A 9871-nucleotide genomic window follows, 5' to 3' on the forward strand; every position below is an offset into this window, starting at 1 on the left:
CTGGGTGGAGCAAACAGTTAAGAGCTATGCTACTAACTGAAAGTTGAGTGGTTCAAATCCATTCAGAGGCACCTCTCTTTCCGAAAGGTCACAGCCATGAAAATCCTACGAAGTGCAGTTCTACTCTGTAACACATGGGGTCACCCTGAGTTGGAATTTACTCCATGGCAACTGGTGCTGGTTTTATACTTCCAGAAATAGTTTATATATTACAAACATCTACAAATTGTTTCCTTGCATGATAGTATACTTTATGCAATCTTCTGCACCGTGCTTTTTTTTTTTTTTTTTTAAATCTTAGCAATAAATCTTGTAAATATTTCCCACATCATTGTAAAAACTCACTGTGATCAAGTCAATTCCAATTTATAGCAGCCCTGTAGGACAGAGTAGAACTACCCTGTAGGATCTCCAGGCTGTAAATCTTTAGGGAAGCAGATTGCCACATCTTTCTCCCACAGAGCGACTGGTGAGTTCAAACTGACCTTTTGGTTAGCAGCCAAGCTCTTTAACCACTGCACCACCAGGGCTCCTCCCACATCAGTATATATCAAGTTACTTTGTTCTTTTTAATGGAATAGTATTCCACTGTATGGCCATACCATGATTTATTTCTCTATCGATGGACGTTTAGTTTGTTTTGTCTTCTGCTTTTAGAAAAAGAGTCTGGAGTAAATGCTCTGTAGACTGGTCATTTTGCACATGTGAGACTATCTGTAGGACAAATTCCCAGAAGTGGAATTCCTAGATCAAACTATATATGCGTTTGTAATTTTGAAGGACAAATTGGGCTGTGATACAGTTCCAATAAAAGCTTCAGCCAACACCCCCACACTCACCCCAAGGGAACTCTGGAGCTGGAATGATCCTCCAGAGTTGTCACGAGTTGGGTGAGGGGGCCAGGCCTTTATACCGCACTGGTCAGTCATTGAATGTGGGCTGCTCCATGAAGGAGGTGTGACCTTGGGGGAGGCAGTTTTTTTTTTTAGCCTATCCCCCAAGAAGGATGACTGCTAGGGGCTGTCTTCTGGCAGCACTCTCTGTAGTAGGGAAACGAAGTCCTTCATTCCTGAAAAGGGATCTAAGACACATCCCAGTGTTCACCACAGTAGGTATTATTGTTCCATTTTACAGATAAGAAAACTGAGGTTCAGATGGGGACAAAGCCAGAATGTGAACCTAGATGTACCTTCAACGCCTGTGCTCTTTACCACCATCCTGCTTGACAGTTCTGCCTCAGTCTTTGTCTCTCCCTTTTGTATTTGGTGCATTCATGGCTTCCTGACTGGTTACCAGTGACTTCTAAGTTTCCAGGAGACCCTTGGCTCAGGATTGCTAGCCTGAACCAAATATATCCCAGGGTATCCCATCCTGCCTCGGGGAAGTCTGTCTCTTGTTTGGCTATCGCCCATCACTCCAGCTATTGCTTGGCTCTCCAGGGTCTGGTCCAGAATCCCATTTACTCAGTCTGCTGCTGTCTGGACTCATCAAGATACTAGTTGCTGTCAAGTCAATTCTGACTCATAGTGACCTTATAGGACAGAGTAGAACTGCCCCATAGGGTTTCCAAGGAGCAGCTGGTGGATTTGAACTGCTGACCTTTTGGTTAGCAGCCAACTTCTTAACCACTGTGCCATAATGAAAGCAGTGTTTAGGAGGATTATTCTCAGATGGTGCTGGGTGGATCAGAGAGGTTAGAAACCTAGGATTGGATTCCAGCAGAGCACCAAGAAAGTTGTAGCAAAAATTGCAAAATCAAACCAGTTACTGACAGATTGCCAGGCGTTTCTTCTGATGTGCCTCCTAGTGGGTGGGAACTGCCAATCTTTATAGTTAGCAGTGTGGTGTGTGACCATTTGTACCACCCAGGGCTCCAGTGAAAATTCAGGCTTGAGGTAATACGAGTTTGAAAAAGGCAAAGAAGGTGGGAATGGAACAGCAAACACGCTTGGAGTCCTCAAACACTATTTATTAATTTATTAAAAAAAATTTTTTTATTGTACTTTAGATGAAGGTTTGCTGAGCAAACTAGTTTCTCATTAAACAGTTAATACACATATTGTTTTGTGACATTGGTTGCGAACCCCATGACATGTCAACTCTCCCCTTCTCAACCTTGGATTCTGTATTACCAGCTTTACTCTTCCTTCCTGCCTCCTAGTCCTTGCCCCTGGGCTGGTGTGCCCCTTTAGTTTCTTTTTGTTTTATGGGCTTGTCTAATCTGTGGCTGAAAGGTGAACCTCAGGAGTGACTTCATTACTGAGCTATAAGGGTATCTGGGGGCCATACTCTCAGGGTTTCTTCAGTTTCTGTCAGACCAGTAAGTCTCGTCTTCGAGTTAGAATTTTGTTCTACATTTTTCTCCAGATCTGTCTGGGACCCTCTACTGTGATCCCTGTCAGATCAGTCAGAGGTGATAGCCGGGCACCGTATAGTTGTGCTGGACTGAGTCTGGTGGAGGCTGTGACAGTCGTGGTCCATTAGTCCTTTAGACTAATCTTTCCCTTGTGTCTTTGATTTTCTTCATTCTCCCTTGTTCCAGACAGGTTAGACCAGTGGAGTATCTTAGATGGCCACTCACAAGCTTTTAAGACCCCAGATGCTACTCACCAAAGTAGAATGTAGAACATTTTCTTTATAAACTGTGTTATGCCGGTTGAGCTAGATGTTCCCCCAGACTATGGTCCCCATTGCCCTCAGCCCAGTAATTCAGTCCCTCAGGGAGGGTTGGGGAGGGTGCTTCCGTGACCTTGCCTTGTACAAGTTGTGCTGGCTTCCCCAGTATTGTATACTGTGTTACTCTTCACCAAAGTTATCATTTATCAATTGTCTATTTAGTGTTTTTCCATTCCCACTCTTCCGCTCCCTCGTAACCATGAAAGATTGTTTCTTTTTGTGTGTAAACCTTACCATGAGTTTTTATAGTAGTAGTCTCATACAACATTTGTCCTTTTGTCAAATACAACTTAAACAAAACTCTGAGACCTGTCTTTTGCTTCTTAATGGCAGTCTGCTTCCTATCTGCTTCCTAAAGATTTCAGCCTAGGAAACCCTACGGGGCGGTTCTACTGTGTCCTGTAGGGTCCCTGTGAGTCAGAATCGACTAAAGTGCAAAGGGTTTGGTTTTGGGTTTAATGGTGCCCATAGGGCTTCATTTACTATGCAGATCTCCACTCAGCAGCCTGAAAGAACAAACCCTCAGCCTTTTGAAAGCTGACCTGACAAAGGCAGATGTCAAGTGCGCCCTGCAGGAGTTTGACAGTTTGCCCAATCAGTTGTTTTTAATTGAGGCTATGAATCTCTTAGGAAAGAGTTTGCTTGCCTGGCATGTTAAATCAGTTGGCCAATATGGTTTAGTCTGACCATCTTCTTGGAGTGGAATGGCCTTGGGAATTTTCAGATGAGTGAATATTAGTGTTCTGTTCTATAGCATTGTCACTCCCCTCCCCTGCCCTCTTCCAGAAAAGCCAGTGGAGGAAACCTTAATCCCTTGGCAGGAATTTTCTCTCAACTGTTCTGTGATCTGTACCTCCCATACAATATTGTTTTGAGTTTAACTTAGGTGCTGGCCTTACTAGCCAGGACAGGGGAATTCTTTTTGTGACAACAATTAAAATGTAATCCCCTACTCCAGGGGGCTGGAATCCTTTCCTTTGCATCCCCAAGGTGACCTGCTGCCTTTCCCTGTCTGCCTTTCCCTGACTTTCCAGAGCTGGTGCTGGGGTGAAGGGGATTCTGAGGTTGGTGTTGCAGAGAGAGATATTGGCATCGGGTACATGGGGTGGAATTCAGGCCCTACTGCATCCCACCTGACAAGTTCTCAGGTGAAGTTATATGGTTTCTCTGAGCCTCTGTAAAAGGAGGCTAGCAATGCCTAACCTGATTCCTCTCCCAAAGCAGAGGTTTCCTCTATGACAACATGCACTGGTTACTCTCAGGATGTCTCATCTGATCTATTCTCTGGTGTCTTCGCTCTGCTCTGTGCCCCGAGAGGCTGAGCCTACACACTGCATCACCCAGGCCTACCTGCCAGCCCACTTTGGTTGGGTACGGCCAATGGCGGGCACTGGTGAGAGACAGGAGGCCAGGAGGAGAGACGTTGGGTTCTTTCTTCTCATCTTCCTCACTTCCTTGGCACCATGTTCTGGAGGGGCGTCATCTCTCCAAGGCTATAGCCCCTTCCAGATAGCCCCTCCTGCAAAGCTCAGATCCTCCTGGGATCCCTTACAGTATGTCTTCCCCTCTTCCCATCAGTCCCGGGTGTGGTAATTGCTTCCTGGTGTTGCCAATGTAATCTCTGAATGCCTCAATGTCCTTTCTCGATTCTCTTACCTTTGCTCACATCTCTCAGATCCCATAAAGACTCTTTTTTTTTTTTATTAACTTTTATTGAGCTTCAAGTGAACGTTTACAAATCAAGTCAGACTGTCACATATAAGTTTCTATACATCTTACTCCGTACTCCAACTTGCTCTCCCCCTAATGAGTCAACCCTTCCAGTCTCTCCTTTCGTGACAATTTTGCCAGCTTCCCTATCTCTCTATCCTCCCATCCCCCCTCCAGACAGGAGATGCCAACACAGTCTCAATTGTCCACCTGATATAATTAGCTCACTCTTTATCAGCGTCTCTCTCCTACCCACTGTCCAGTCCCTTTCATGTCTAATGAGTTGTCTTCAGGAATGGTTCCTGTCCTGGGCCAACAGAAGGTTTGGGGACCATGACCGCCGGGATTCCTCTAGTCTCAGTCAGACCATTAAGTCTGGTCTTTTTATGAGAATTTGGGGTCTGCATCCCACTGATTTCCTGCTCCCTCAGGGGTTCTCTGTTGTGCTCCCTGTCAGGGCAGTCATCGGTTGTGGCCGGGCACCAACTAGTTTTTCTGGACTCAGGATGATGTAGGTCTCTGATTCATGTGGCCCTTTCTGTCTCTTGGGCTCTTAGTTATCGTGTGTCCTTGGTGCTCTTCATTATCCTTTGATCCAGGTGGGTTGAGACCAATTGATGCATCTTAGATGGCCGCTTGTTAGCGTTTAAGACCCCAGACGCCACATTTCAAAGTGGGATGCAGAATGTTTTCATAATAGAATTATTTTGCCAATTGACTTAGAAGTCCCCTTAAACCATGGTCCCCAAACCCCCGCCCTTGCTCCACTGACCTTTGAAGCATTCAGTTTATCCCGGAAACTTCTTTGCTTTTGGTCCAGTCCAGTTGAGCTGACATTCCATGTATTGAGTGTTGTCCTTCCCTTCACCTAAAGTAGTTCTTATCTACTAATTAATCTGTAAAAAACCCTCTCCCACCCTCCCTCCCTCCCCCCCTCGTAACCACAAAAGTATGTGTTCTTCTCAGTTTATACTATTTCTCAAGATCTTATAATGGTGGTCTTATACAATATTTGTCCTTTTGCCTCTGACTAATTTCGCTCAGCATAATGCCTTCCAGGTTCCTCCATGTTATGAAATGTTTCATAGATTCATCACTGTTCTTTATCGATGCGTAGTATTCCACTGTGTGAATATACCACAATTTATTTACCCATTCATCCGTTGATGGACACCTTGGTTGCTTCCAGCTTTTTGCTATTGTAAACAGAGCTGCAATAAACATGGGTGTGCATATATCTGTTTGTGTGAAGGCTCTTATTTCTCTAGGGTATATTCTGAGGAGTGGGATTTCTGGGTTGTATGGTAGTTCTATTTCTAACTGTTTAAGATAACGCCAGCTAGATTTCCAAAGTGGTTGTACCATTTTACATTCCCACCAGCAGTGTATAAGAGTTCCAATCTCTCCGCAGCCTCTCCAACATTTATTATTTTGTGTTTTTTGGATTAATGCCAGCCTTTTTTTTGTTGGAGTGAGATGGAATCTCCTCCTAGTTTTAACTTGCATTTCTCGAATGGCTAATGATCGAGAGCATTTTCTCATGTATCTGTTGGCTGCCTGAATATCTTCTTTAGTGAAGTGTGTGTTCATATCCTTTGCCCACTTCTTGATTGGGTTGTTTGTCTTTTTGTGGTTGAGTTTTGACAGAATCATATAGATTTTAGAGATCAGGCGCTGGTCGGAGATGTCATAGCTGAAAATTCTTTCCCAGTCTGTAGGTGGTCTTTTTACTCTTTTGGTGAAGTCTTTAGATGAGCATAGGTGTTTGATTTTTAGGAGCTCCCAGTTATTTGGTTTCTCTTTGTCATTTTTGGTAATGTTTTGTATTCTGTTTATGCCTTGTATTAGGGCTCCTAGGGTTGTCCCTATTTTTTCTTCCATGATCTTTATTGTTTTAGTCTTTATGTTTAGGTCTTTGATCCTCTTGGAGTTAGTTTTTGTGCATGGTATGAGGTATGGGTCCTGTTTCATTTTTTTGCAGATGGATATCGTTATGCCAGCACCATTTGTTCAAAAGACTATCTTTTCCCCAATTAACTGACACTGTGCCTTTGTCAAATATCAGCTGCTTGTATGTGGATGGATTTATATCTGGGTTCTCAATTCTGTTCCACTGGTCTATGTGTCTGTTGTTGTACCAGTACCAGGCTGTTTTGACTACTGGGGCTGTATAATAGGTTCTGAAATCAGGTAGAGTGAGGCCTCCCACTTTCTTCTTCTTTTTCAGTAATGCTTTGCTTATCCGGGGTTTCTTTCCCTTCCATATGAAGTTGGCGATTTGTTTCTCTATCACCTTAAAAAATGACATTGGAATTTGGATCGGAAGTGCATTGTATGTATAGATGGCTTTTGGTAGAATAGACATTGTTACTATGTTAAGTCTTCCTATTCATGAGCAAGGTATGTTTTTCCACTTAAGTATGTCCTTTTTAATTTCTTGTAGTAGAGCTTTGTAGTTTTCTTTGTATAGGTCTTTTACAACCATGGTAAGATTTATTCCTAAGTATTTTATCTTCTTGGGGGCTACTGTGAGTGGTATTGATTTGGTTATTTCCTCTTCGATGTTCTTTTTCTTGATGTAGAGGAATCTTAGTGATTTTTGTATGTTTATCTTATAACCTGAGACTCTGCCAAACTCTTCTATTAGTTTCAGTAGTTTTCTGGAGGATTCCTTGGGGTTTTCTGTGTATATGATCATGTCATCTGCAAATAGAGATAATTTTACTTCCTTTTTGCCAATCCGGATGCCCTTTATTTCTTTGTCTAGCCTAATTGCTCTGGCTAGGACCTCTAGCACAATGTTGAATAAGAGTGGTGATAAAGGGCATCCTTGTCTGGTTCCCATTCTCAAGGGAAATGCTTTCAGGTTCTCTCCATTTAGAGTGATATTGGCTGTTGGCTTTGCATAGATGCCCTTTATTATGTTGAGGAATTTTCCTTCAATTCCTATTTTGGTAAGAGTTTTTATCATAAATGGGTGTTGGACTTTGTCAAATGCCTTTTCTGCATCAATTGATAAGATCATGTGGTTTTTGTCTTTTGTTTTATTTACCCATAAAGACTCTTTAGGTGAGCCATCTACCTGGAATTCTGCGGCCTGCCTACACCAGAACAGAACTTTGCTGTTGTCAACTGCCATTGAGTCGGTCTGACCATGGCAACCCCATGCACAACCCATTGCTGTCGAGTCATTTCCAACTCATAGTGACCCTATGGGACAGAACTGAACTGCCCCATAGAGTTTCCAAAGAGTGCCTGGTGGATTTGAACTGCCGACCTTTCGGTTAGCAGCTGAACTCTTAACCACTACACCACCACTACTGCCCCCACAATCAGAAGGTTATTCACCCTCTATCTGAACACTTCCACAGCTCTTGTGGCTCAGTGGTTGAGAGCTACAGTGAGCTACAGCTGCTAACCAAAAGGTCAGCAGTCCGAGTCTACCAGTCATTCCTTGGAAACCCTATGGGGCAGTTCTACACTGTCCTATAGGGTCACAATGAGTCGGAATTGACTTGATGGCAACGGGTTTAGGGACCAGAGCTCAGTATTTATCTTTTTCACTCTTATTTTTGAAATAATGATGTACTTAGCTTTACTTAGAAGGAAACAGTAATCAGAGAGTAACCATTACTATTTGACATATTTACATAATTTTAAATTCTCTACTGTAAAGATGTGGTTTCTGTTGCTGTCACGGGATCACTCTGCTTAGGGCAGGCCGCCTGCTCAATGGTCTGCATTAGCAGCCTCTACTGTGGGCTTTGCCTTGTGCTAGTCCTCACCATCCTCTTCAGATTCTTCTGAAAGGGGCAGTCATGGGGGCAATAATTAAACAAATGTGTATGGCTGTGTTCTGATAAAGCTTTGTTTATAAAAACAGGAGGCTGGCTGGATTTGGCCTTTGGATGTAGTTTGTCAAACCTTAGACCAGAGCATAATCTGCCTGGTATTACTGCGGTTGATTGTCCATCAAATGTTTACTTAATGTTTTATTACCACCAATTAATAATATTTGCCAGGATAAAAAATTTCACTAGGTTTAGTTATTGAGACAATTGCAAATCAAGATCACAGTGAGATAACACTAGGATGGCTACAATGGTAATAAGAATTAAAAAAGAAAATAACAAGTGTTGGCAAGAATGTAAAGAAGTTGGAACCCATATATTTTGCTGGTGGTAGCACCATTTTCTCCCTACCCTCTTTATCCAAAAGGCAGTAATCAGTCCTAGTTTTGTTTGTTCCCTAACCTCTGTCTATGCCTCTATAAAGGCATGGAAACTTTCATCAACATTTCTTCATTTGAACCATCTAGGAGGAAGTCCCTTACCTTCTGGGACTCTGAATGATGGATAGAGCCAGGAGTAACCACTATGCCCTACCAATCAATTGCTGTTCAGGGCCATGGCCATTGTCTTGTACGTACAGTCACTCACTTTTCCATTCTTCCTTATAACATACTGGTTCCATATGCCTACGGCTATAAAAAAAAATACCAACATTTTTTTAAAAGTTTGGTTTCTTCAACATACCCAGTGACAAATGCTCTTCTACAAACCTGAAGACTATGAGGTTGGGATCAACATGATGCCTGTGTAGAGTCAGCAACATAGTAAGATACAATCTGTGTCTGGATATCTGCCTTCAGTGCCCAGTGTTCCACCACTCACCAGCTATGTCACAGTTTCCTCCTTCCATCTTTCGTCTTTTAAAATGCAACTCTTCCAGGAGAGAATAGTAATATTTACTGGAATGCTTACTTTATGGAATGTGCTTTCACATTCATTACGAAAAATAATTGTCATGGCCCAATTTTCTTGTAACCCAGTAAATGGCAGAGCAGGAGAAGGACTGGAACCCAGGCCTCTTGGCATGAATCCTTTGCGTTCTTGGGGGAAAAGAATACATTAAATTCCTCACTTCTAGTGCCAATGAATATTTCAGGTAACTGGAAAGCAATTTTGGAGCCCTGGGGGAAGACAGAAATCCTGGTGGCACAGTGGTTAAGAGCTATGGCTGCTAACTAAAAGATTGGCAGTTTGAATCCATCAGCCACTCCTTCAAACCCTATGGGGCAGTTCTACACTATGCTATAAGGTTGCTATGGTTTTGGTTTGAGGAGGAAGATGGGAAGAATTTATGACAGAGGGGAAGAGATGAGAATGGAACCAATATTTAAGGAGCATCTATTTATATATTGAGTGCTATGCACACTTTGTCCATCACACTTATTTCCCACAAAAACTTTTGAGGAAGATTTTACTACCTGTGTTTCACAGAGGATAGAATCAAGGCTCAGGGAAGGTAAGTAACTTGCTCTGGATCTGATAGCTAAAAAAAGGTGGCGAATGCATGACTCCAACGTTTGCTCTTTTTCCATTACTTCTTCCTACCATGGTGGCCACCACCCAGCTATCAGTTTGTCATATTGTGGTGGCTTGTGTGTTGCTATGATGCTGGAAGCTATGCTACAGGTATTTCA

This window comes from Elephas maximus, chromosome 11 (assembly GCF_024166365.1).
Source record: "Elephas maximus indicus isolate mEleMax1 chromosome 11, mEleMax1 primary haplotype, whole genome shotgun sequence".
In the NCBI taxonomy this organism is placed as follows: Eukaryota; Metazoa; Chordata; class Mammalia; order Proboscidea; family Elephantidae; genus Elephas; species Elephas maximus.